At 37.3% G+C, this 27,852-nt stretch overlaps 1 protein-coding gene and 1 long non-coding RNA gene across 8 annotated transcripts in view; both read right to left on the minus strand.

The window, feature by feature from the left end:
- COBLL1 (cordon-bleu WH2 repeat protein like 1) overlaps positions 1 to 27,852 on the minus strand; it is a 161,513-nt gene that overhangs the window by 125,448 nt on the left and 8,213 nt on the right. The gene's annotated exons all lie outside the window — the stretch shown is intronic.
- On the minus strand, positions 1,655 to 27,532 carry LOC117801090. The gene is made up of 4 exons (XR_004623481.1): positions 27,306 to 27,532; positions 19,957 to 20,054; positions 18,322 to 18,524; positions 1,655 to 1,772 (listed from the first exon to the last, which is right to left on the minus strand). It is a non-coding gene; the product is annotated as an uncharacterized LOC117801090 (long non-coding RNA).

Raw genomic sequence — 27,852 nt, forward strand, 5'->3', positions numbered from 1 at the left:
GCTCTCTGATCACATTTTTTCTACAATTCATTGATTCAACAGCTCTAATTCTTGATTCAAAATTTTAATTTATATATTTTCTAGATGGTCATCTATTTCACCTGGAATTTCTAACCTATTAACATAAATCATTACCTATTATTCTTATAAAAACTTTTGGAATCCATTATAACACTTTTGTTCTCTTTTTCATCAAATTTGCAAGAGATCAGTGTTGCTTTTTTAAATCAGTCATAAAATCTGTCAGGGTTAAATGTTAAATAAAATCTGAAAAGGTTTGAGTAAGGAATCTGTTAGTGATCTTTGAGAAAAATGATTGAACTATCTGCTTTAGCTACTCTGCCTGTATTTACCTATTTCCCTGCTTTCAGTTCAGTTTTCCAAAGTACAGTGTAACTTTAATATTTAATATTAATAAAATACTTTAAAGTACTGAAGTATTTTAAAAGAGTCTTTTTTTTTTTAAGATTTTATTTATTTGAGAGAGAAGAACATGAGCGGGGGGCGGGGGAGGCAGAGGGAGAAGCAGGCTTCCACTGAGTGAGGAGCCTGACATGGGGCTTGACCCCAGGATGCTGAGATCATTACCTAAGCCGAAGGCAGATGCTTAATTGAATGAGCCTACCCAGGCACCTCATTTGAAAAGATTCTTAAAGTTCTTCAGTAAGTTGAAAAAATAAAAAGACTTTAAATTTAAAATTTTGTCTTAAGTATAGTGCACAAAAGTTTATAGTATTTTAAAGTATAGTGTTTTCTATATCACTGCATTTGAAAGAGGATAAGTTAAATTGTTTCAACCAGACATAGCCAGTTTGTTGTTCTACTCACAGTCTTAAAGGGAGAACAATGTTTCTTTTTATAGCTAACAATGTGATACCTTCTACAACATTCCCTAGTCTCAATGTACATTAGTCAATAGCATTAGACCACACTTATAATCCTTTTCCTCTTAAGATTTTATTTATTATTTGACAGAACGAGAGCACAAGAAGCGGGAGCAGCAAAGGGAGACATAGAAGCAGGCTCCCCACTGAGCAGGGAGCCCGATGCAGGACTCGATCCCAGGACCCTGGGATCATTACCTGAGCTGAAGGCAGGCGCTTAACTGACTGAGCCACCCAGGCACCCCCAACACCTGTAATTCTTTTTTTTTTTTTTTAAAGATTTTATTTATTTACTCGACAGAGATAGAGACAGCCAGAAAGAGAGGGAACACAAGCAGGGGGAGTGGGAGAGGAAGAAGCAGGCTCATAGCGGAGGAGCCTGATGTGGGGCTCAATCCCATAACGCAGGGATCACGCCCTGAGCCAAAGGCAGACGCCCAAAGACTGCACCACCCAGGCGCCCCAACACCTGTAATTCTTTAATCATCAGACTATATTATCCTCAAAAAATACCAATCCAATAAGTAGCTCAAATATTCTCATGCTAATCTAACAGTATTTTATTGACTTAGAGGAAAAATCATATCATTTCAATTTGATGAATTTTAAGAAAAGAATTAGCCTTCAGCAAGAATCCATTGCCACATTTCTGTAGAAATTGTGATGTTGATATATGCTGTTTATATATTTCAGTATTCTGGTAGGTATATTAAATAACATTTATAGAAACCATTTTGGTATAAATGGCTGATTACAAAGGAAATAAATATGCATTATTAGATAACAAATCTGATGATGATTTATTTCTACATTATACAATAAAATTTCCCTAGACAGCAAAATTCTTGTTTCTGAAGAAGTCATGTTGGGGGGGTCCCGGTTTTTCACCTGCAAGATCAGAAGATTAACATAAACATCATTTCATGGTCTTAAATCCTACAGGATTAGTTGCCTAAGCTAAATATAAAATAGATCAAAACTACAGAATTGGTCTTTCAAAAACTAATAGACAAGTCTCAGCATATCAAGAAATCCAAAGACAACAATGAGAAGACACATTTATCCTCTAAGTGACTTCATCATAGCAAATTTTTTTTTCTCTAAAGAACATAAATAGTGAAAAAGCAACTTGCAACTCTTTCATTCAGAGATTGGTCACTTATCAATTTTAGACTGAAATGTATCAATGTATCTATAACAGGATACGGCATACTGGAACTGTTTTTTAATTGAACTTCAATGTTATAAACAAATACCATGCTGTAAATATCTAAATACATTATGCAGTTATACACTATCATTCTCAGTCATTTTCATTAAATATGTCACAAATTTATTACTTTTGAAATGCTCAGAGTTACCATCTTCTAATATTGAGTAATTCTGAGTATGGTATATAATCTTTCAAATGTAAATACCTTTACATACTCCAGCTCAAAATTTTGTGCCATAGATATATTTGCACGACATTCACATCATATAACTAGAATTTTTATACTTAAAGGCACTAATTAGTTACTAATTCCAGTAATATTTTCCAGTAAACAATTTTAACAAAAAGTTGGGTCTTTAAAATGCCAAATGTTCAGAAAATTGTACTAATCTCAGAAAAAAAAGAATATCAAATTCATATCATCAGATATATTTTCAGGGTAAGAAAGAGAAAATATAAGGATAAAATACAAAAAAAATGAATTGTTCACTTTTATAGATCTTAGCCTGAATCTATATCATCTTAAAATCCTAACATTTTCTAATGAAAATAAACATATCTTTGTGGATGCCTGCCTATGGAATATTTTCCTTTTCTGGTATTTGAGATATATTCTATAAATTCAAAATCTTTTTTCTTAAGAGATTTGAAAAATGGATTTGGGGTGGAGGTATTATGTTTTAAAAAATATATGTCTTACATACCATATTTTCAGAATAAATATTCATCAGGAAACTGGTTTTTAAAAAGCTTCATTTATAAAAATCCAAGTTATTAGAAAAAGCAAATAAATCAAAATCCAAGTTATTAGAAAATAATCTAAAAGTAATTATATAATGAAGTATGTGCTGTAAGAATTAAATAAAGAACACATCAATGTAATTGAATATGACATAGATATTAAAAATTTAATGAAGATTGTAGCAATACAAAAATATTTACAATTGTCATAAAATAAAAATTCAGGAGCTAAAATTTTTAAGTAGTTAAAGGAGGGACGCTTGGGTGGCTCAGTCGGTTAAGCATCTGCCTTCGGCTCAGGTCAGGATCCCAGGGTCCTGGGATCATGTCCCACATCAGGCTCCTTGCTCAGCAGGAGGCCTGCTTCTCCCTCGGCCTATGTGGCTCCCCCTGCTTGTGCACTCCCCCTCCCTTTCTGACAATAAATCTTAAAACAAAACAAAAAACAGTTAAAGGAAACAGACTAAAGTCAAAAATGAGATAAGAGAACATAAATAACTTTCAGAGCCACAAGTTTGTAAGCAAAAACCAGAATGCAATCAACTAGTCTGTCTGACCACCAAACCAATACTTTTGCTACCACACCAGCCTCCTGCAATATCAGAACCTCTCTCCCAGGAGTATTATGAAAACAACTTAAAGCTAGCAGACAGAAAGCCAGTGTCTGGCCCCAGCTTTGCTCCCAAAGAGCTCTACGACCCTAAACTGATAACTGTATATCCTCAATCCCTTCATTCATAAAAATGTGCAGTGGTGGACATAATACCTTATTTTATCAATTCTAATCCACACTTTTTTTACTTTTTCAACAAGTATGAAACCTAGTTATGTCTTACACTCAATGGCATCCTACAAATGCCATTGGCCAGATGACAATCATGATGCAGGCATGCCCACATGGGATCCCAGGTGTCCATGTTGTCATCAACTCCAGGTAATTATGTGTATCATTGCTGCCAAGCATATTGGTACTGCCAACCAAGCAACAACAACAGAAGGCAAAGAAAATGCTAAATCTCTTGGAGAAGATGAAGATATTTGAAAGCAACAAACAGCCGATGAGACCAATGACTTTATACCTACAGCAAGACTAACATTAAGGCTTCAAGTGTCAATTAGAAAGTTTCCACCGACTTTGAACAGAAGCTGCTTAACTTCCAGCGGCGTGTTACTCAATTGAGGAAAAACTAAAGGGATGCCTGCGTGGCTCAGTTGGTTAAGCGTCTGCCTTCAGCTCAGGTCATGATCCCAGGGTCCTGGGATCAAGTCCTACATTGGGCTCCCTGCTCAGCAGGGAGCCTGCTTCTCCCTCTGCCTGCCACTCCCCCTGCCTGTGCATGCTCTCTCGCTTGCCCGCGCTCTCTCTCAAATAAATAAATAAAATATTTAAAAAACCCAAAAACTAGAGTTAGTCAAATAAGAAAATGGTAGTGTAAATTTGTGTAATGGTCATAATCAACTTGAAAGAAAATCCCAGAAGCAAAAGTAGAACATATTTCTAGAAGTGCTATATCACCTTCCATGCTCTTGACTGCAGAGGACCAGACTGAATGAAGTCAGTCACTGACAGCTGTGAGTTCAAAAGAAAAGTCAGATTCTGAGTAAGAAGTTTACGAAACAAATTTTATTTTGTTTATATGTTCCTTTTTATGACTGTGCAAGAATGATACAATGAAAATGTGTCAAATTAAAATCCCTTTCAATTTCATTAAATGTAATTTAAAAACTAAGTGGTAACAGAATTGTTCTAAATCTCAATTTTGCCAGTGGTATGAAGGTGTGTTATGACTGCATGTTATAACCTACAGAGCTTTGTCAAAACTTGCAGAATATTAAACTAGGTAAATTTTACCAAAAATTATCACTTAACAAAAAATTTTAAGAACGCTGTACCGATTTAATTGGCAGTTTTCTTCTTTTAGCAGTATATAAAATAATGGTGAGTCAAAAATTTGATGGCATCTTAGATTCAGTGAAATACAAGATGTCTAAAAACTGACTCTGGTAGAGGGCTAAACTCCATCATGTGTGACCAGTGTTCTCTGGTGGGTTAGACTTTCCATACTCAACTGCAAATACGTGCACCAGTTTCTCAATTTTCTTGGCTCTAGCACAACAGATTTTTATTTGTATCAATTTTTTTTTAAAGATTTATTTATTCACTGGGGGGGGAGAAGTGGAGGAGGGACAGAGGGGGGGAGAGGGAAAAGCCGACTCCACACTGAGCATGGAGCCCACCTCGGAGCTCAATCTCATGACCCTGAGATCATGACATGAGCCAAAACCAAGAGCTGGACACTTAACCTACCGAGCCTCCCAGGTGCCACACAACTGATTTTTAAAAGGTATTCTGACTTCCAGAAAAAAAATCAAAGTTACACTTAAAAAAACCACAAAACCTATCTAAAAAACATTAAAGATGGAATCAAAAGAGAAGTTTAGAAAATGGCACACCCAAAAAGTACATCCAGGTTTCTGTCACCAAGTTAAGACCAAATAAATCAAGAACCTGAACAACATTCTACAAAAAAGTTAAAGGGAAAAAATGTTTCATTTATACTCTCCAAGTCAAATTCTAAATGAATCTACTCACAACTATTAATCTAAATTCATAATTCTCTGTGGTAGCATTTTTGTAAGACATCACAACTACCTAGAGGTATTTTGAGACTTATTTTCACCAACACCCAGTACCACAGAGAACAAAACCATTTTAATTTCTGACACTCATATAAGAAACTAGACCGATCAGTCAGGAACACCTGAATGCCTTTCAACTGTGACTGACAAAATTTAAATCATATATATGTGATTTTTTTCATATCGCTATTCTACAAAAACATTTTAATTGACTTAGTGTTTATAAATGAATCTAGCCTACTGTGTGCTAGGCATTTATGATTTATATAGGGATTTGGTAAGGCATACATTGTCCCGGTCTTCCTCTAGTTTTATAATCTACTTAGTTCACATCTGTTATTTATATTCTAGAATAAAATATTAAAGATAAATTTTATTCACACAGAAAAAAATCTTTATAAAAAAGTGGACAAGCATTTTTGTAATACTAGAGAAGAAGAGACTAGTGGTTAATGAATGTGAAAGTGTCCACACTGTTACTCCCACCACCTTCTAAATCTCTAACTTTGGAAAGACCTCACCTTTCTCTGCTTGAATTTCTCCAGTTGTAAAACTAGCATCTTAGGACCCATCTCTGAGTTGCCACAAAAATAAAATACATATTAAGCTCTTGGTGCAATGCCTGGCTTATAGTAAACACTTGATAACTGTTAGCTGATTTTTATGTTATAAAGTAGGGCCATGATTTACTTTAACATAGAATGGATTTTATAAAAAGAAAATTATTGGGACACCTAGGTGGCTCAGTTGGTTAAGCATATGCCTTAGGCTCAGGTCATGATCCAAGCGTCCTGGGATCAAGCCCTACCTTGGGCTCCATGCTCAGTGGGGAGCCTGCTTCTCCCTCTGCTGTTCCCCGTGCTTGTGCTCTCTGACAAATAAAATCTTTTAAAAAATTTTATTGTTTCAGTACCATAATGTGGTTACAATCCATTGTATACTGAGAAAGTCCTTTTTGTATTTAATGCAAATTTTTATATAATTTGTATTTAGAGTTTGATTATTCACCTTAATGATTTCACAACTGGTTCCTTTTAAATAATATCTTTCAGTACATAAGACCGAACAATAGACTTCCAAATTTTAAAAAACTGATTTTTAGGGGCACCTGGCTAGCTCAGTCTGTAGAGTATGATCTTTGGGTTTTACGTTCAAGCCCCATGTTGGGTATAGAGATTACTTAAAAATAAAATCATAAAAAAAAAACAACCCCACATTTAAAAAAACTGATTTTTAAACATCTTTTCCAGAATTATGTTTTAGAAAGTGACATATACTTCTAATTATGATTTATATAGGTATTTCATAAAATGGACTGATGCACACAGAAATGTTAAATTAATATAGTATTACACATCTTCACTGTTGTCAGTTGCTACTTTAAATATAGTTTTTCAGCACAGCTAAACAGAATACCCTAATGAAAACCCACACTGTCCTATGACATCTTCGTTTAATCAACAACAAAGATTTCATAGTCATTCATTTACTTTAACCACTGGATAAACAACCATGTACCTTCAAAAGACCTCATGAGTACGGGTAACCAAATGTTACGAAATTTATAAAGTCAAACTAGGCATTCAAGCGGCTTATCAGTGAGGAAACATTTTATCTAGAATCATGGTTGTTTAGTTTAGCTAAAGAGATAGAAACAGCATTATTCCCATTATGTAACTGACTCCCAACTCCCAAATGGAACATCGAAGTACTGATTATTTCTCTTTGTCTGACTACAGGATTGGTAGCCCTTTCAAGTATCAACAAGTAATAAAAAGTCATGAGCTAATTATTAAATGAAAGCATTTCCATCCCTCTTAAAATAAGAAATGGACAATAAAGTAGGAAGCTAAACACAGTTTCGAGTCCAGTGTTTACTCTCCAACATCACAACTGACGTTACTGGTCTGCTGGAACTCCTCAGGCTGTTTACAAGAGAATTGTTAGTGGTCAAGCTGAAAAACTCACTAATACCTTTTTTATAGGATCACATGATTGTTTTGAGTCACTTTATGGAAAAGCAAGAGAGGAAAATGAATGCAAACTAAAATTTTAGGGCCCTACTACCATGTGTTTTTCAAACACATGAGAAATGTTATTTTAATCCCCATTTTATCAGCAAAGGAGCCAAGGCTCTGAGAGGTTCAGTAGCTTGCCAAAGGTTACCCAATAAAAAAATGGCACATCTTTGATTTAGACCCGAGTCTATGTGACAAAGTCAGTACAGGCAGACAGAATGTTATTTTCTAAGATGTTTTGGAAAACTAATCTCTAAAGAAAGCCTTTCACACAGTATATGCTAAAATCATATGTATTTTGAATGGATGGATTACAGTAGCAAGATACCAAGAATAATCTTGGAGAAGCTGCTTCATCTCTCATTCTCCCAGGATTTTTTATATCCGATAAGGCCAAAGAAAGTACTATTTCTCACAAAAGGTTGTTAAATTAAGACAAAATGTTCTAACATAGTTACCATATTTAGAGTAAAACCCAGCATCTAAATAATGACCTAATAAATACTGGTCAATTTTTGTATTATTACTATTGCTGTCATATGTAAAATTAAAGAGTCTTTAGTCTGCTGGGTCATCAACTGAGCATTCTCTGATGAAGTTATTTGGTTTGTCTTATCCCCTGTCCTAACAGAGAGTCTGGAATATAGTAAGAGCTCAATAAATATTGAAATAAATCATATAATAATTTTCCATTCATTTTTGTCTCAATGTGTAAGTAGTGATAGACAGTCAAAGAACACTGTATCCCTTTTGCTGATCTTTCTTTTTCCCACAATAACGCCTTGAATCAAAAGTTCTCGGAAGACAAAAGATCCTTCATAGGAAGTCCTACTTGGTTAAAGAGAAAGAAGTGGGGGCAGAGTGGGGGGGGTCCAGAACTTCCATGTATCATGGAAAGAAAAACTAAGCAGACATGCATGCAAAATATACCTCAATTCATATGTCTCGATTTCTTCTCTATTTGAAAGTAAATCCACTGCCAACTCTAGAAAATTGGATAAATTCTCACTGATCTCGAAAATCTACCACTCTTCAACAGGCTCTCTTAATTACCAATTCAGTCATTTGGCAAAGAAGGAAATGCCAGAATCAATTCCTTGTGTTTGACCACTGCTGACTGTATATTACATAAATGTTTTGGAGTCAATATTTACATTTTTAATTTCTCTTATTTATAATTCAACTTGATAGGTTAATTTACCTTGTTGACATCTTAAGCATCTACAAGCTGATAAGCAGTAGTTTGAAGAAAGGCACACACTGAAACCACTTTTTCTACTATGAGCTGATCTTGAAGCTAACCTTGATTTGATCTTTGTACAGGAAGGTCGGGTCAGAAATGCATACTTTCCAATGCTTCTGTAAAGCAGGAGAATACAGTGATGAAGAATGTTGGCTTTGGCATCAGGCAGACCTCCCACAAAAACCTGGTCCTATCCCTTAATTAATCTCAGTTAAGAAAACTGCATGAGCCTCAGTGTTTCCTCCTGTATAAAGAGATAAAACATGAACCCCATGGTGGTGTTGGGAGGACTGTTACTGCATGTGAACGTGCTGCCACAATACATGGTATTAATATTAATAAATGGTAAGGATTATGATTTTCAAACAATTTTTAACACAGCATTACAACTACCCTAGTTAAAGATTCCATGGGGAGTACTCCTTCCCAAATCATTCCTCTTCACACAGTCCCTAGCATTCATCCAGATTCCTCTGACACATATGAAGGAGAGAAGGAAAAGAAAGGGCTAAAAGAAACAGGTGGTTTCCTCCACTGCACCCCTCTATGCCTAAGCTGAGGTTTCTAAGACCACCAAAATCCTAATATGCACAAAACAATTATTAAAAACCCATTACATAGGACAAAATAATGTGAACAAGTACTACTGTAGATAAAGGGAAGCAATAAAGTAGCAAATGCTACTGTGGACAAAAAGATGAATAAATCTTGTTCCTAAGAATCTTACAACTTAGTGAGGAAAACAAGCTTATAAACAAAACACAAACAGAAGACAGAAGGTAATACTTGCTCTGACAGACTTAGGAGTAAAGTACCATGAAAGCAAAAGGGGAAGAGGAAATAAATCTGGCTTGAGGATCTGTAAAAGCTTCAAGGAAAAGGTGGAATTTGGAATTGGGCTTTGAAAAATGTGCGGATTCATTTGGGCCGTGAGTTGGGCCAGTAGAATTCCACACCGAAGAAACTCTAAACAGAAACAAGGAGGCTGAAACTCCCCAGTATGCAGAAGAGCCACAGTCCATCTCCCAAGTCTGAAAAGAATTAGGTGGAAAGAGACAGTGGGAGATGAGGCCAGAAAGGAAAGTTAGGACGAGGCATCCATTCCTTCCCAGTGCCTACTCCAGAGTCTGGCCTTTACTATATGGGCAAAAAGATCTTTATGGGGAGAGTAGGGGAGCCTTACAGAACTCATGGTTTGAAAACATCCCTGTAGTATAACAAATCTTAAAAAGTAAAAACCAGGAGCAAGAAGGGGCTATCAAAATAGCCCAGGGCTAAACTACGTCAAGAAATGGAAATTAAAAAGAACACTATATTGTAAGAGCCCACAGGATTAAGCAATTTATAATCCTTATAATATACAAACACATTTCTTCTACTCAGGGTAAAAGTGAATAGTACACAGGGTTGGGATTTAGGGATAAAAAGGGCTGACTAGGATGTGTGGCCCGAAGTCAAGATAACTCCCCCAAATTTGCTAAATACAGGTTTGATACTGGTTATAAGGAACATCTTAACATAATAAAGGGATACCATCTGGTAGATGAAACACAAGAGCCAAGGTCTCAAAGCACTTGTGGTATTATCTAGAAGTTAGGCTGGGGATGTGGTCAATGTTTGGGGGTAGGTGGGGCATGTCTCTCTAATTCATAGCAGGCTCACAGCTGGTTACTGAGGCCACAGAAATCCAGGCCCCAAAAGGAAAAAATTAGCCAGCCAGTCGAGACCCAGCCAAATCTCTTAAAGTTCAGGGCAGGGCTCCAGTGAGGCATAAGGAACATCTATGGGCTCAGTGGGGAAGACCTGGTCTCTGGATGTTAAGAGGACACTTAACAATGGAGATTCAGGTAACAAGAATAATTCCAGGCCACAGCCACTGGTGGAAGAGGCTTTGTCTAGATTAACCAGTTTTTGAAGCCACAGCTAGAAAGTCTTCAATCCTGAGAAAAGGCTGAATAAGACCCAAACTGAGGGGCGCCTGGGTGGCACAGCGGTTGNAAAATTAGCCAGCCAGTCGAGACCCAGCCAAATCTCTTAAAGTTCAGGGCAGGGCTCCAGTGAGGCATAAGGAACATCTATGGGCTCAGTGGGGAAGACCTGGTCTCTGGATGTTAAGAGGACACTTAACAATGGAGATTCAGGTAACAAGAATAATTCCAGGCCACAGCCACTGGTGGAAGAGGCTTTGTCTAGATTAACCAGTTTTTGAAGCCACAGCTAGAAAGTCTTCAATCCTGAGAAAAGGCTGAATAAGACCCAAACTGAAACTGTGCTATAGGGATGCCTGGGTGGGTCAGTCAGTTAAGCATCTGCCTTCAGCTCAGGTCATGATCCCAAGGTCTTGGGATGGAGTCCTACATCAGAATCCCTGCTCAGTGGGGAGCTTGCTTCTCCCTCTGCCTGCCACTCCCCCTGCTTGTGCTCTCTCTTTCTCTATGACAAATAAATAAATCTTTAAAAAATAATAAATAGAATTGTGTTATATGAGCATGAACTTGTATCACAATGTTTTCTGAACTCATCTAAATTCCTTATCTAATGTGAGTCATTAAAAAAAAATGACCTAGCACCAAATAAAATAAAATGCTTTTATCCAAAAATAAGACAAAATATTAAACAGAAAGTCTCCCAGTCCATCATAATCTTAGAAGAACTTGTACAATCGGGCCCAGTTTTACCTGTAGCCTCACCTGTCCCTGCCTAGCCTGTAAGATCTACTCACACTGGCCTATTCCACATTCTCTAAGACTCAGGTATCCTGGTGTGTTTATGCCTCCATTTACAATATCCATCTTCCTTTTCTCGCTTGGCAATAACATTCATCCTTCAAGTCATCTACACTGTAAGACCCTTTAGTGCCTTCAAGCAGAACTAATTACTGAATAAGTTCTTAAAGCATTCTCTACATACCTCACCTGTGGTAGCATCTTCAAGATCAGCTCAGGAGGTCCCTCTTTCAAGAAGCTTTGGGGCTCTTGCAGACATCCAGGTCTGCCTTTATTCCTAGTCTTGCCATAAACTGTATCACATCACTTGGCTATTTTTACCACCTAATTACGAACAGTTCAAGAGCCATACTAAAACTTATATTCAGCATTTTATGACCTCTACTTAGCCCACATTCTGGCATAAAGTAACATCAGTATGTTGAGTAAATCAACATTTTTCCAGTTTCCCAATGACTGATAAGGTTCTATGTATTTACTTTTGCATATTAATCTTTACCATTTGAATGAAGATATTTATCCTTATTTCACTTGTGTATTCCAGTTCTCCTTCCCTCAATTTCTTAGAAATTTTCTATGATAGAGATTTTAAAACTAGAGAAATATGTCGGAATTTTATTTATTCAATGTAACAGTGGGTCTATAATAATTTAATCCCACACATATTGCTAAAATGAAATTCAGGGATTTCAATAACAGTAGCCTACTGTGTCTGCCCACTTAAAAGGTGCCAGCCTTGAATAAGACATGTTTATCCTCACCGCCCAAGACCAGGCATTTATATGCCCTCCTAAGCATCCACCCGTTATCTAGAACCCATCAAAACCAGCAATACCCCTTATTTTCCAGACTTTCCCTCTATTCCCTTGCACACTACCACTACTATCTAAAACTCATATTGTACACTATTATGGCCCTTATTAGCAAGCAATCTGATAACAATAGTTACTCATTGTCTATACCCTTTATGATACAGATAATTCTCATAACAGCCCATATTTCAGATGAGGATATCTAGACTTAAATATACAAGTCACTTACCCAAAATTACACTGGAATAAAGACCTAAAGTGAGACTGTAGACTATATAAACTCCAAAGCTATGCTCTGTCCACTACTCCAGTGGTTCTCAACCCTTTCCATGCATCAGAATCACTTGGAGGGCTTACTAAAACAGACTGTTGAGTTTCTACCTCCCTCCTTCTGATTAAGCAGGTCAGGAGGGGGTCTGAAAATCTGCATTTCTATCAAGTTCCCAATTGATACTGATGGGGACCCACTTTGAAAACCACTACTCTATACTACCATAACAAAGTAAATTACTTCATTGAAGACATCTGGATAATTCAGTAGCCCTCAAGATGATTTGCTCTTGACAGGGGCACCTATGAAGGCATACCCTCCTAATGGTAAAACCGCGTGTTCTGTGACAGAGAAGTGAGACAACAGGGTAAGAAAATAGTGCTGGGGACATGTTCTTGAATGAGAAAATTCAACAAAAGGTAGTTACAATACCAATTCCCTAGAAATTTATACGGAAACTGAATGCAAGTAATCAATTCTCATTTCCAATTCTAACTTCAATGTGAAAAAACAAATGCCTGAGAGCAGCCAGGAGAATTTCTAAAGAGAACATTGGCCATTATGACTTACCCTACCAGACCATTAAAACATATTATAGAGACACTCCAAGCAAAACATTTTGGATAGAAAAGCAGAAAAATCAAAGGAGCTGAATGCAAAGCCCACTAATACATGAATAAAAATAAATTTAATATATAAGGGTGCCATCTCAAATCAGTGGAGAAAAGATCAATAAATAATGTTGAGGCAATTTTTTTTTTTAGAATCTACCTCATACCACAAAAGAATAAACTTAGGTTTGTTTCTTCAAATATCTAATCTATCATAAACCTAAGATGAAGAAATATTTTAAAGACTTATAATGTACATGCATTTCTAAGCAAGGCAAAGGCAAACACATAATGTAAAACTAAAACACTAAAAATGCGTCCATAATCAAAGTTGCATGATAAATGATAAAACTGGGGGAATATTTAGAATGTAAGACACAAAAGGTTTTGCATATTTAGTGTAAAATACATATTAAGGGCTTTCACAAAATCAATAAGAGGATAATAGAGACATAAAAGTATGAGGTGAATTTTTAAGAGAAAAGCAAAGGAAAATTAAACATTTGAAGAGTTTCTCAAACTCAGTAATGATCTAACAAAAATTTTAAATCATCATTTTCCCTTATCAGACTGGAAACCATCAAGGTTGACAACGTAGAAAGTTTTTTTAATCCAACTGGAAAAACTGGAAAAATGCAATGAAAGCTCAGCAACATCAGGAAATGTGCCAAAGTGTCAAACACAAAGTGCATTTTAAGTACAGAAGGAAACAATTGTTCAGATACTTGATATGTTTCTATTGTGTATAATCCCGAGGACAGGTTTTTACTGACTCTCATTTAAAGTGTGTCCTTGACTTTAAAAGATGGAAGATTTGGAAAGGTTTTTGTTTAGTTATTTCAGAGGTAGGTAGATGGTGGAGGGGGGTGGGTAGGAACTGCTAGTTTTGCCCTTAGATTTTTTTTTTTAAACTATGAACTCTCTCCCTATTTGGAACAGTCTAGTGCAAAAAACAAGGTACTGTTATTTTCATAAAATATACAAGTACTGTCAGGGAACTCAATGATGCTCGACAAATCTTTAAAATTGTCTACATCTCTGAAATCACAAAATAGTAATGCACGACAAGTGTTCATACTGTTCAAATAGCATACTGTTCAAATAGTCTCAGTAAGAATGCTTGTATTTATTAGAAAATACACACCAGTTCGAAATGTGAATATATTATAGTGAGCTACCCTCTTCTATGATCACAAATTCTTTCTCTATGACCTTGACGGTTCTCAGCAATTTTCAATAGTTTATGACCAGTGATAACCTGATTAGAATACCTTAATGAGGAAAAATGCAGCTGTTTGCTTCTTTATGACCAAAGTAATAATCTGCCTGTCTTTGGAAATGGCATTAACAATTTTTAACTGAATGCATATCCATGTGGAAATGAATCCGGCATGACAAGAATACGGCACCAACAAGCTCAATGAGAAAGAACACCTTCGTGCAGATATCGCCTCACACTCCATACCCAAGAAATGTGTGCTGTCAAGAGAACTAACCTCATCAAGAATTTAGAAAGGAAATGCATAACTTATTCAAACAGACTCAATTTGTTTTAAGACATGAATTATTAACAAACAACCCATAAGCAGGTCTCATCCTAGGTACCATTTTTAATGGAAAGGGGCCAATTATGGTTTACAGATGTGGAAAGGATGTGACCGATAGTGGGAGGTTCTAGGCCTGTATTCTGCCACTTCAGCTTCCTGAAAAAGGAATGGAATCTGAGCTGTGGATAGGGAAGGTACAAAATAAAAATCTAGTCTTATACATGAGGGGACAAAGACAAGGTCTTTTCATTAGAAACCACTGCCAACCAAAAAATTCAGTGAAAGTACATCTTTGGTTAGTTGGTTATTTTTTTTTCCTAGAGGAAAAAAGGGATAAAGGTTGACAATACACACATTGTGTGCTCACTATCTCCACATCTACCAGGTAGAGCCTTTTCTAATGATTGTAAAGGGCCAGAAAATCTGCTTACAGAGAATCACATTCTATGAACTGATGAGTTACAAAACAGCATGATCTATATTTGGGAAACAATGATCCTTAACCAAATATTAACTACTAATTTACTGAATAAAAACTGAGAGTGGGCAGCTTAAACCAATCTTATGAGCTTTCATACGCTGATGTTCAAAAACATTAATAATTTAGCTACATTTAATTGTGAAATTAATATCATATGCAAGTTTTATTAGTCATTATTTCATGGTTTTAAATATAAATACTTCCAATTAATCCCAGGCATGAGTTCATGAGATAGGTATCTGCATTTTCAGATTTAAAAAAAAAAAAAAAAGCAAGCAAGCAGATATACAGAAGTTAATTTGTCCCAAATTTCCTAACTATTCAATGGGTGAGCCAGGGTTGAACACCAGATCTCCCTTAAATGCCAAGCCTATAGCCCTTAGACTATTCCTAGAATGTCTGATTGTCACTTCACACAGATAACTCATTAGTTTAAGGCAACAAAGGTGACTCTGGAGTCTGGTCAGATGAAGAATAACCTCCATTGTCGCCTGACATCAAACTGGCAGCTCTGTCCCTGTGCCTGCTGAGCCAGGGGCCCTGGGAGCCCCAGCCACGAAAGGAATAGGCCAGAACCACCTCTTGCTGCCATAGCAATGATGCTCAGGCCTCCTGGGTTGTTGGATATTCCCTTTAGGAATTTTCCCTTTGGCACCTCGCTGGACCTCACAATCCACTGCCCCAGTGAGGACAGCATTCTCCAGTCTCACATTAATAATCCCAGGCAGAGAAAGACAGTTCTGATACTTGGTTCTGGCTAAGAAAAGTCAGTGCTAACAACTTCCCAGAGTCCAATGAGAAGAACTAATCTCAGGCGGAAGTGCTGAGAGGGTGGGGAAAGGGCCCATAGATATTTACAACTTCTATATTTGCATAAAGATTCTGAAAAGGTTCATTAAGGCATCTGAGAAACCAGACATGATGTTAACTAAGGAAAAAAAAAAAAAAATTGAAACTGCATAGTAACTGGCATTTCAGAGATTTGGACTTTCCTTATTTTAAAACAGAGAGAGTATTGTTTACACTGCCTTGGAAGTTGTTCAAAGATGTGTATTTTTAATAAGACTGAATCATGTTTTCAATCCAAAGTGATTTTATTCCATGAATACATTTTCCATGTACCATATAGTAATATTTTCAATACAATTAGCTGCCAGTCCCCAGCCTGGTGGGTACCTGACACATAGTAAACTTTCAATAAATATCTGTTGAATGAAAACACAAAATTAATGAGCTGTTCATACTTCCAGGAAGATGCCTTATTCTTGCTACACTTGGTTACCTATTAAGTAGCCTCAAACCCAATCCTCCCCAACTAATTCAAATTTAAAACCCCCCTCTCAAAAGTCATACCTGTCCTAAAGCTCAGCTTCACCCTTCAGTGGAGCCCAAGATTCCCAGCCCTTATCCTCCTTGACCACAGCAAAGATTAATAACCAGAACTCTCCTTGTGTCCAAGCTTCCCCAGTGCTACCTGGAAAAGACCCAAGTTGGCCCAGGGACCACACAGATTGCATCTGAAAAAATGTATACAGTACTTCCAAACCAAGTAGGTAATTACACACACAAATACCCAACTTCCCAGCTTGCTCTAATAACTGACTACAGATGGTCCCTGACTTAGAATGGTTTGACTTACAACTTTTCAACTTCATGATGGTACAGAAGCAATAAGCACTTAATAGAAACCATATTTCGAATTTTGAATTTGGATCTTTTCCCAGGCTAGAGGTATGCAGTATAGACATATATTCTAGTGATGTGGGGCAGGGGCAATGCAGGTCCCAGTCAGCCACATGATCACAAGCATAAAATGACTGATACACTTAACCATTGTATTGCTCACTTTCAGTACAGTATTCAATATGTTACATGAGAGGGTGCCTCAGTCGGTTAAGGGTCTGCCTTCAGCTCGGGTCATGATCCCAGAGTCCTGGGATCGAGCCCAGCATCAAGCTGAGAAGCCCAGCTTCTCCCTCTCACTCTGCTGCACCCCTGGCTTGTGCTCCCTCTCAAATAAATAAAATCTTTAAAAAATAAGTTACATGAGATATTCAACACTTTATTATAAAATGGGCTTTGTATTCGATGATTTTGCCCAACTGTAAGCTAATGTAAGTATTCTGAGTACCTTTAAGGTAAGCTAGACTAAGCTATGATATTCAGTAAGTTCGGTGTAGTAAATGCATTTTTTCCTTCCTATATTTTCAATTTATGATGGGTTTATTGGGACATAACCCCACCCTAAGTCTAAGAAAATCTGTATTTCTATTTCCTTCTAAGAATGTCCTTTCTTTGGCATGCCTCTTCCTCATGGCAAGTCACAGGACCTTCCACACCGATTTCTCTGAAACTTGCAAAGGCTTTTAGTTTCCAACTGTAAAAAACACTCTGGGACTGGTTTCCTCACTGCCGCAGACTTTGCAGTCTTTCAGTTCTGGCATTACGTTCACCGAAATCTAAAACTTATACCCTATCATCCACAGTTAATGATTTCACTGGAAACAACCAACACTAACAGGTGAAAATTTTTTTAAAAAATGTAAATACACAGGCAAACAAAAGATTTGTTGCACAACTATTTCAAAAAGCAATTTTTTAAAAGATTTATTTATTTTAGAGAGGGAGAGAGCACGAGCAAGCATGAGTTCGGGGAGGGGTACAGGGAGAGGAGAGAGAAATCTCAAGTAGACTGCCTGCTTAGGACAGAGCCCAATGACCACGAGATCATGACCTGAGCCAAAATCAAGAGTTGGGATGCTTAACCAACTGAGCCACCCAAGTGCCCAACAAAAAGCATTTTTAAATGTGTTTCAATTAACTGAAATAACATAATCCTGAAGAAAGAGAATATAAAAATAATATACATAGTTGAAAATCCAAACATTTAGAAGTCTAGAAGGAAGCATTCTATCCACAGCATTACCTAAACTATATCTGAAAGAACACTGGTTTTAAGATATAAATCAATGTTCTGATAAACAAATTTGAAAAATGTTACTTTCAATGTTTCCATTTTGGAAGTCCTATCATTATATGATATTAAAATCCCTGAGAAGGCTTTAAGAGAAGAAAACAGATTTTGTTTAACTCATACAATCACAAAATTATTTGACCATGGAAGTTGTTCTTACAGGAAACAAGTTGACTTGCATCTTATTCAAAAGGCACCTTGGAAGGGCAGCTTGGTGGCTCAGTCGGTTAAGCCTCCCACTCGTAATTTCAACTCCGGTCATGACCTCAAGCCTCCTGGTGGCTCCGGATGCTGGCAGTGGAGCCTACTTAAGATTCTCTCTCCTCCTCTGCCCCTCCCCATGCACACTCATGCTCTTCCACTCTAAAAAAAAAAAAAAAAAAAAAAGGGCAGCACCTTGGGAAATGCTAAAATTCAAATCATGTTAACTAACAGCTGTTCTCTCTCCAGGTAGCCTAGATAATGATTTTTCTTTACATAGTCTTATTGCTTTCAAACATTCTACAATAAGCATGTCAATTTTGTAATCAGAAAAAAAATCAACAAAAAAGTGTTTAGTCCTATGTACTGTCACTCCTACTATTATTTATCATATTGGCTCCGCCACCCCTGGCAGTTCTGGGAGGAGGATATGGGGAACAGCAGAGCAGGTGCGAAGTGAACAAACCAAATGGATTTCAAATGACATTTGGGTTCAACTCAGATCTGCCACTGCCTGGCTGTGTGACCCTGGACAAATGACACTGTAAGCCTCAGTTCCTCTTCTACACAATCTCGGTAACTACTACATCTACTTTACAGAGTGATTAATGACAATTAAATGCAGTAGCACCTGTCATGCACTTGACACAGTACCTGGCGAATAGTCAGTGTTCAGTAAATGCTCAATGATTGTATGACCAGAGTCTTATAAGCCACTGCCCATTGTTCTTAAATTAATATAACCCTGCTCCTCTTACTTAGTGGAAATTTGAATTAAAAAATATTTGTTCAAACTCTGAAGTAACTAAGATTCCATACTACTTTACATACTATCTTGTAAAACACATTATTTAAAAGAAAATTTACTGGGTACACCATAATGCTCAAGAAACTTTCCAAGTGCAGAGTCTATGCATAAGTATAATTCATTCTGCCTAAAATTTTTCATTATACTTACTAAGAAAAAGATCTTAATTATGTTAAATTCTGAATAGTCTTTTCTCTTTCACATCCAAACTTATCTGCAAGAATATGGAAAATATTCCTATATTACCAAAAAAAAGCAAATCCAGGAAAAACATTAATAAGACTATTTAATTGTATTTGCTCTAATAAAGGTTTTTGGTCAAGGCAATGCAGGGTTAACTTTCAGACCATGCTAACACACTGCCACCAGAACCTAAAGTTTCAGCTTTATACAATCTAGAACGAATGGTGCCCATTAGCCTCCCATCCTAAATGATGCACTGTCATCACTATGTAAAAAAAATTTCTTCGATATGTGAGAGCCTATGGTTAGAATAGCATCTTGCATTCCCATTTCCTCTTTTGAATAATAATGTTCTTGTATATGACATGACAAGGAAAATTTTTAGTCACTACATAGCAGTCCTAACAAAAATCAAAGAAATGCAGTTAGAGTTACTCTCATCTTACAGAGAAGAAAAGTAAAATATTAAAATATAAGGCAATTCCCACAATGGCAAAGAGAAGAAACAATCAGAATTGCAATCACCTTGGTAACACATTCCTAATCTCAGAGGGGGCGGTTTTCTCCTCTAAAAGGGAAAGTGATTTTCATTAAGATGCGTACCCATTTTGTATTCGGTGTTCCAAGAACAACTTCCCTGCACCTGGCACAGAGACTTTCATGGGGGACTGATGAAGAAAACCAACCCCATCTTCTACTTCCTGGGAGAAAAAAATGAGGACAGACATGTTCTCTCACTCCTTGATTTCCATTTAGTACAGTAACAATGTCAGCATTACAAGAAACTGTTTCCTAAAAAACAGGTAATGTTTATAATTTAAGAAGCATACACTGAAAGCCTGATATGTGCTGGCGTTAATTATACAGCACGAAAGTGTGGAAGTATCTTCTTCCACCACAGAGGAAACTCAGGCCCAATGAGGGAAAGAAAGCACCCAGCCAACAAGTGCCAGAACAGAGACTGGGTTCCAAATCTTCTGTTGCCAAGTCCATTTTTCAACAGCCGCCTGCTGAGTGTTACTCTGGCTTCTGGATGGACCAGTTTTATTTGAAACTAAAAACAATGCTGGTAAATGCCTGAGAGCCAAGTGCGCTGGTTCACCACATTGGACAACTATAAGGTAGACTGCAGAGTAAACGGAGAGAATTAGCCTCGTTTAAAATGCTTTATGGAATACTGTATACCTGGCCATACATTAAACTTTTACTTTTTCAAGGCTTTTTTTTTTTTTGCCCTGATGAATTCTGGCTTAGAATTTCATTTGAAGATAATGTCAAATGTCGACTTGCTGCCAAAAACATTCTCAGAAAAATAAAATGAGCAAACTTGTTTTCTACTATAATATTAGCAGTTTTGTACACATCTTGAAATATAACTTCCAAAAACACTGGGAAGAGAGAACACTCATACTGATTTTTCTTTCCTAGGTGTCTATTCGACAATTTAATTTCTTCCACTCATGATATGTTTAAATTCTCAAACTCTTCTTTCATGAGCTGGAAGAAAACACCCATTATTATTTGTTCTTATTCTTTAGCTACTATTGTTCACATCAAAAGGCTAATTTCTTTTTTTTTTTTTTAAAGATTTTATGTATTTATTTGACAGAGATAGAGACAGCCAGCGAGAGAGAGAACACAAGCAGGGGGAGTGGGAGAGGAAGAAGCAGGCTCATAGAGGAGGAGCCTGACGTGGGGCTCGATCCCATAACTCCGGGATCACGCCCTGAGCCGAAGGCAGACGCTTAACCGCTGTGCCACCCAGGCGCCCCAAAAGGCTAATTTCTTATACCGGTAGAATAACTGAATCAAAATAGCAAGGCTGTTGACAATTTAGATTTTAGGGTCTTGACACAAATGAGTGGAATTCGTATGCACTAATTAATCATGCAATTAATGACTAATTGCTTCATTCTCAAACCTATATTCTACAAATCAAATGTTCCTCTGCTATCATTATTCAAATAGGAATATTTAGGCCATAAATAATCATACAGCACTTATGTCCTGTTAAACAATCCTACCCATGGTGGCCAAACCCTTGGTTTTGTCTAAGTTTGAGATGGAAACATTACTTAGAATTTTCACTTGTATCACTAATGAGATGCATATTTCTCTTATAAACACCACTGCAGGCAATAATGCTAAAAGTTACTATCAGACCAAGAAATGAAATTTTATAATAGAGTATTAAGAGATTTACAACGGCTCTTTTAATGGTGTAGTATTTGATGGTGGTTTAACAATTCACTGATTAATGGCTGCAAGGATAAATGTTAAATAATCAGGTTGATGCTTTGCGTAACTGAGCTTTTACCTCTCTAGTGAACAGGTAATCCACTAGTCTTCATCCCCAACACTGACCTCTTGCTCAGGTTCACACAAGTGCAAATAATACCTATCCAATAACTCAACATTAGGTGTCTAGGTACGTGCAGGAAATTAAATTAAACCCAGTAGTATACACAAAAGAAGTCAAGAACATGGCCTCTGCTTTCTAGGTTTTCGCAATCTAGTTAACTTAATCAAACATGCCAGGAAAGAGTACTAACACAGTAAATTGTAAACTGTGAAAAGAATGCTAAAATGACCATTTAATGATAGCAAAGAGTGGTGGTTTGGGTAATTCCAGCATCCATCAATAGGGCACTAGTTATATAAGTCATGGTTCATCCCTACAAAGACATAATACATACTGGGGAAAAAAATAGAGCTCTTTATGTAGTGAAATGGAATAATTACCAAGTTATATAATTAAGTAAAAAAAAAAAAGCAAGGTACAAAGCAGCACTGTGAATAAGAGAGGACAGAAACAATATGCACACATATATTCATTTGCTCCTGAGTGTAAGGCGATGCACTCTCCAATATGGTAGCCAATAATTACATAAGGCTTTTCAGCACTGGATATGTGGCTAGTGTGATTAAGAATTTAAATTTCAATTTTATGTGATTAAATTTCAAAACTGACTCAATGCAAAATATTTTGTTAAAGACAACATTCACGTTTTGTAGAACTAGAATCATGTTAACTTTGCATCGTGTAATATATTATTTAAGATGAATTTTTTAATGTAGTGCCTAAAAAAATTTAAATTGTATTTGTGGTTTCCATTATACTCCCATTGGACAGCACTGGTAAACAGTATCCTACCAGGATTTGAAAGAACTGGTGACACTGACTGCCTCTGGGGAGAATACCTGGATGCCAGGAACCAAAGGACTGGATAGAAGTCTCCCACTATTTGGTCATTTTTCACTTGAATGTTGTGCCATTTGGACATATTGCCTATTAAAAAATAATGAATAAGTGATGTGACCTATAAACACCAATGTAAAGAACTACTGTCATTAGAAAAATTATCAATTATATTTTGGATGGAATCTCTCCCCCCAAAATATGGTACTTTTGAAGAGGTTATACATGGTCTTTGGCAGAAAATGCTCTCTAACAACTTAAGATCACAGAAGTGTTTCACAAACTAACAGTTCTGGAGTTACCAACTGAGCGTAAGAGATTAAAGACTTCAAGCCTCAAACTGCTTAAACCAGCAAAATGTAGCATTTACCACCACTGCCTTTTCTTTCACCACCAGAGACTGTTCTATTTTTCATTTTTCCACTCATTGAATATATTGCCTATTTTCTTGTTCCTTTATTTATCTATATCCCCAAATAAAAACTTAATTATCTCTATATTTCCATTTAGCACTGAGTGCATCTACTTGGCTAAGCGAAGAAGGCAGGGAAAACTAGAAGTATTCCCCTTCACAACGCACAAAATTTAACTTTTTTTCCATGAAGCAGTAGTGCAAAAACATAAGCAGAGCACAAAGGGCTCAAGTAAATGAGTACTATATACAATGACTGAGATGCACTTAATGTATTTAAACATAAAATGAAAAATCAGATTGCATATGTACAGGGTATTACGATTTCTCTCAAATTTTCCCATCTTATTTTAAAAACCAATACTTCGGAAATGTTTTCTGCTTTGACATAGCTGGGTTTTTTTCTTTAAGATTTTATTTATTTATTTGAGAGAGAGCACAAGATCAGGGTGAGGGGCAGAGGGAGAAGCAGACTCCCCACGGAGCCGGGAGCCCAATGCGGGCTCGATGACGCTTAACCACCTGAGCCACCCAGGCACCATGACACAGCTCATTTTGGAGCTTAAAATACATATATCAATGAAAACTGGTTTTAATTAGCAGTGTTACGTTTAAGGGGGGAAAAAGCCACCATTCTCAATTGGAAAGCACACCCCGCCTTTTCTTACTCCTCAAGAATGTTTGACATAGGGCTACATTGGTAAAGATCATTTTTGAGGAAATACTCCTAAGGCCATAGAGAGAATGTGTGCAAAGCCATCCACAACTCAGCCCAAGTAAGACAGGTTCCTCACCAGTCACACAGATCACACACCAGAATGAATCACCCGCACAATAAGCAGAGGTTTTAACAAGGTTTGATTCAGACAGCAAGGCATTCTACATAGCCTTTAACTATTAAAACAAAATGGACAAGTGCCAGGATTTTTAAAAATTACTTCTTGACAGGAAATCTTATGAAATTCCCCGTGAAGATCAACAGATGGTAAAAGATGGAATTAAATAGCCATCACTGTACTGCTCCCCTGCCTCCCAAGCTGTGTATGCCTTCATACAGCCCATCATTTCTTCGTATCCCAAGGCTGTTCCTTTAATACCAACAGTGTCTGTGTTCAAACCATTCCAATTATCTGTGGGGTTCCAGAAACGTGGTCTCTACCTTGCCTAAATTTTACTAATCCAAATCCACAATATTCAAATACTCATTACCACCAACTTGATGTGCTTAATATCTGGAAGAATACAAAAAATGGATTTGGTTTACCAAAAATTATAGCAAATATTCATTCAACACCTTCAGATAACTTTTAGAACTGTCACTAATTTGAACTTGCATGATCTGCTTAGTGTCCTAAATCACTATGATTAAAAAAAAAATGAAAACCTCAAAGTGGTGCATCCCCAACATATATATGAAATCCTGAATTTGATTAGAAACACTCTAGGGGCACCTGGGTGGCTAGCTAAGTCGTTAAAGCATCTGCCTTCAGCTCGGGTCATGGTCTCAGGGTCCTAGGATGGAGCCCTGTATTGGGCTCCCCACTCAGTGGGGAGCCTGCTTCTCCCTCTCCCTCTGCTGCTCCCCCTGCTTGTGTTCTCTCTGTCAAATAAATAAATAAAATCTTAAAAAAAAAAAAGAAGAAGAAAAAGAAAAAAGAAAAAACTCTAAAAACACCATTAGTAAATTTAAGTCTATACCACTTACAACTACCAAGTTAGTTAGAAACATGTTCCTAGGCCTCACAAGGATACCATAAACTTCAGGACTAAATTTTCTTAGCATCATCTATGAATGAATTTCCTTGTTTTTCTACATACACACAGGATCACAGACAATTAGGCATAAGTTAGACATTGTTTCTTTCAGACAAGGTTATATTTCAAAAATGATATATGGTAACCAGATAAAGGGCTAGTATCCAAAATCTGTAACGAACTTATCAAACTCAACACCCAAGGAACAAATAATCCAATCAAGAAATGCGCAGAAGACATGAACAGACATTTCTGCAAAGAAGACATACAAATGGCCAACAGACACATGAAAAAATACTCAACATCACTCGGCATCAGGGAAATACAAATCAAAACCACAATGAGATACCATCTCATACCAGTCAGAATGGCTAAAATTAACAAGTCTGGAAATGATAGATGTTGGCGAGGATGCAGAGAAAGGGGAGCCCTCCTACACTGTTGATAGGAATGCAAGCTGGTACAGCCACTCTGGAAAACAGTACGTAGGTTCCTCAAAAAGTTGAAAATAGAGCTACTCTATGACCCAGCAATTATACTACTGGGTATTTACCCCAAAGATACAAACGTAGTAATCTGAAGGGGCACCTGTACTCCAATATTCATAGCAGCAATGTCCACAATAGCCACCTACGGAAAGAGCCCAGATGTCCAATGACAGATGAATGGATAAAGAAGATGTTGTGTGTGTGTGTATACATATATACACACATATATGTATATGTATATATATACATATATATAATGGAATATCATGCAGCCATCAAAAAAATGAAATCTTACCATTTGCAACGATGTGAATGGAACTAGAGGGTATTATGCTAGGCGAAATAAGTCAATCAGAGAAAGACAATTATCATATGATCTCACTCATATGTGGAATTTGAGAAACAAGGCAGAGGATCATAGCGGAAGAGAGGAAAAAATGAAACAAGAAACCAGAGAAGGAGACAAACCATAAGAGACTCTTAATCTTAGAAAACAAACCGAGGGTTGCTGGAGTGGAGGGGGATGGGAGGGGTGAGGTGGCTGGATGATGGACACTGGGGAAGGTATGTGTTGTGGTGAGCGCTGTATATTGTGTAAGACCGATGAATCACAGACCTGTACTCTTGAAACAAATAATACATTATATGTTAATAATAAAAAAAATGATACGTGGTAAACTGGAGTAAATTACAGGTTGGAATAAGTTCTAGATAAAAATTTGTCCCAATTAAAATGTGAGGCGAAAATCAGTATATTTCCCCTTTCAGATCACTCGTTTTTCATTCAAAAAAGTCATCCCTAACTTTCCTAGAAAGGTAAATGTTTACAGGTAATATAAAACTATCACGGTAAAACCTGCCCTCTTTCAGAGAAAGAAAACTGAAGATAAAAGGCTGGTAGCATGGGATCACAGCATAAAATTTAAAAATTAGTTTATTTTCATATGCTAAAATTCTTTTCTGCCACCTCCAGCTTTGCTCTCCTAAAGCAGAAAAGAAAGATTTTCATTTGAAATTAAAGCATCTAGCTGCTTTCTGGGAATGGACATCTTAAATAAAAGCAAAAGACTGGAAGAAACCACTCCCATAATCTAGTAAGCACTTCAGTTAGGAATTTTGCTGCCAGCAAATGATGGAATCATGAATACCCGAGAATATGGGGGCTGCCTGAGACCGTGAGGTCCTTTAACACAGTCACCCTCTTTCCTAATTCTATTAAAGCAGTGATACTTGACTGGCAGGCATAAAAGAACGAGAGAGAAACAAAGGGTTGCTCTTCTGACACTTCCACTTTAGCACAAAGGAAATAATAAATTCAGCAGCTCTTGTAATTAGCTTGACTACTGTTGACTTAATTTGGCCTAGAAACTACAGCATGTCCATTAGACATGGGAATGGTAGGGTGGTAGCCATGTTCCGATTTAGCAACTCAATTTCCTGTTTTTCCAGCAGATCTGAACTGATACGCAACTGTAGCAGCTGTTAAAATTCTGGCTCCTGTCACCACTACTCCCCTTGGGGTCATCTCATACTTCCTCACATTTCTCCAGAAATAATAGCGTGTGTGCATGTAGGTTAGAGAGATGAAAATCCTCAAGGACTGGTGATAAATGTCCCATTTAGGTTTCAGCATCTTAACTCTACTTCCTTACAAATATAAATATACCTTGGTATAAGTGCAGAAACTGTAATATTGGCTACCCAGTGAAAGGCTATATTTAAATTTAAAAAGTACAGTGGAAGGCATACCTTGGTGTTAATCCTCCAAATTAATCACACTGAAAAACAATGCATTTTTTCCAATGACACTACTATTTTAAAAATATATTCTGATGTCATTGGCGTTCAACCCTGTCTAAAGTCAACCTACACGTTAAAGAGAAAATCAGAATCATTATTTTATAGGCATTACCATATCACCGACCTAAACTATTATAATTCAGGTGCTTTTTCAACCCCACTTCAAAGGGCTGCCTCTGAACCACTTGGGTTATTTTCAAAAATCAACCCCCCCCACCAAAATATGGCATTTCACTCTTAATTCTGTCCAAAGTCATTTTCTACAAGTCTGAGGCAATTACAAAAGAAACCCTCTCACCAATTAACCCAGACAGCAGTCCCCATCATCTGCGGTTTCGCTTTGGGCAGTTTCGGTCGCCAGTGGTCAGCAGACCATCCCCCTCTGAGGAATCGTCACGAGGTCAGTTGTAGCCTCGCCCTGCGTCACATGGCCTGCGCCTCACAGGGCCGCGTCATGGGGCCCGCGTCACCCACCTCGCTTTATCTCCTCACAAAGGCGTTCTATCATGTCACGTCATCACTGGAAGTACAATCCCATATTTCGGGGGGGGGGGAGTATGGAGCGTGCACGCGTGAACACACGCGTGAGCACACGCAGGAGAGAGAGACCAACCACATTCACATAACTTTTATTACATATTATATAATGTGGTGTCTCTCCCCATCAGATGGGGGCCCCCAAATGTGGGGCGAGGATCAAGTGGCGTAGTGGTGAATGAATTCACCTGAGGCAGAACAAAGGAGAGAGAGTTTATGGAATACGCAGCAGCAGCGCTGCAAGGGAGCCTCAGGCAGGGCAGCGGAGGAGAGACTGACAAAGGAGGCAACGGGGTGGGGGCTCCTTT

This window comes from Ailuropoda melanoleuca, chromosome 2, assembly GCF_002007445.2.
Source record: "Ailuropoda melanoleuca isolate Jingjing chromosome 2, ASM200744v2, whole genome shotgun sequence".
NCBI lineage: Eukaryota > Metazoa > Chordata > Mammalia > Carnivora > Ursidae > Ailuropoda > Ailuropoda melanoleuca.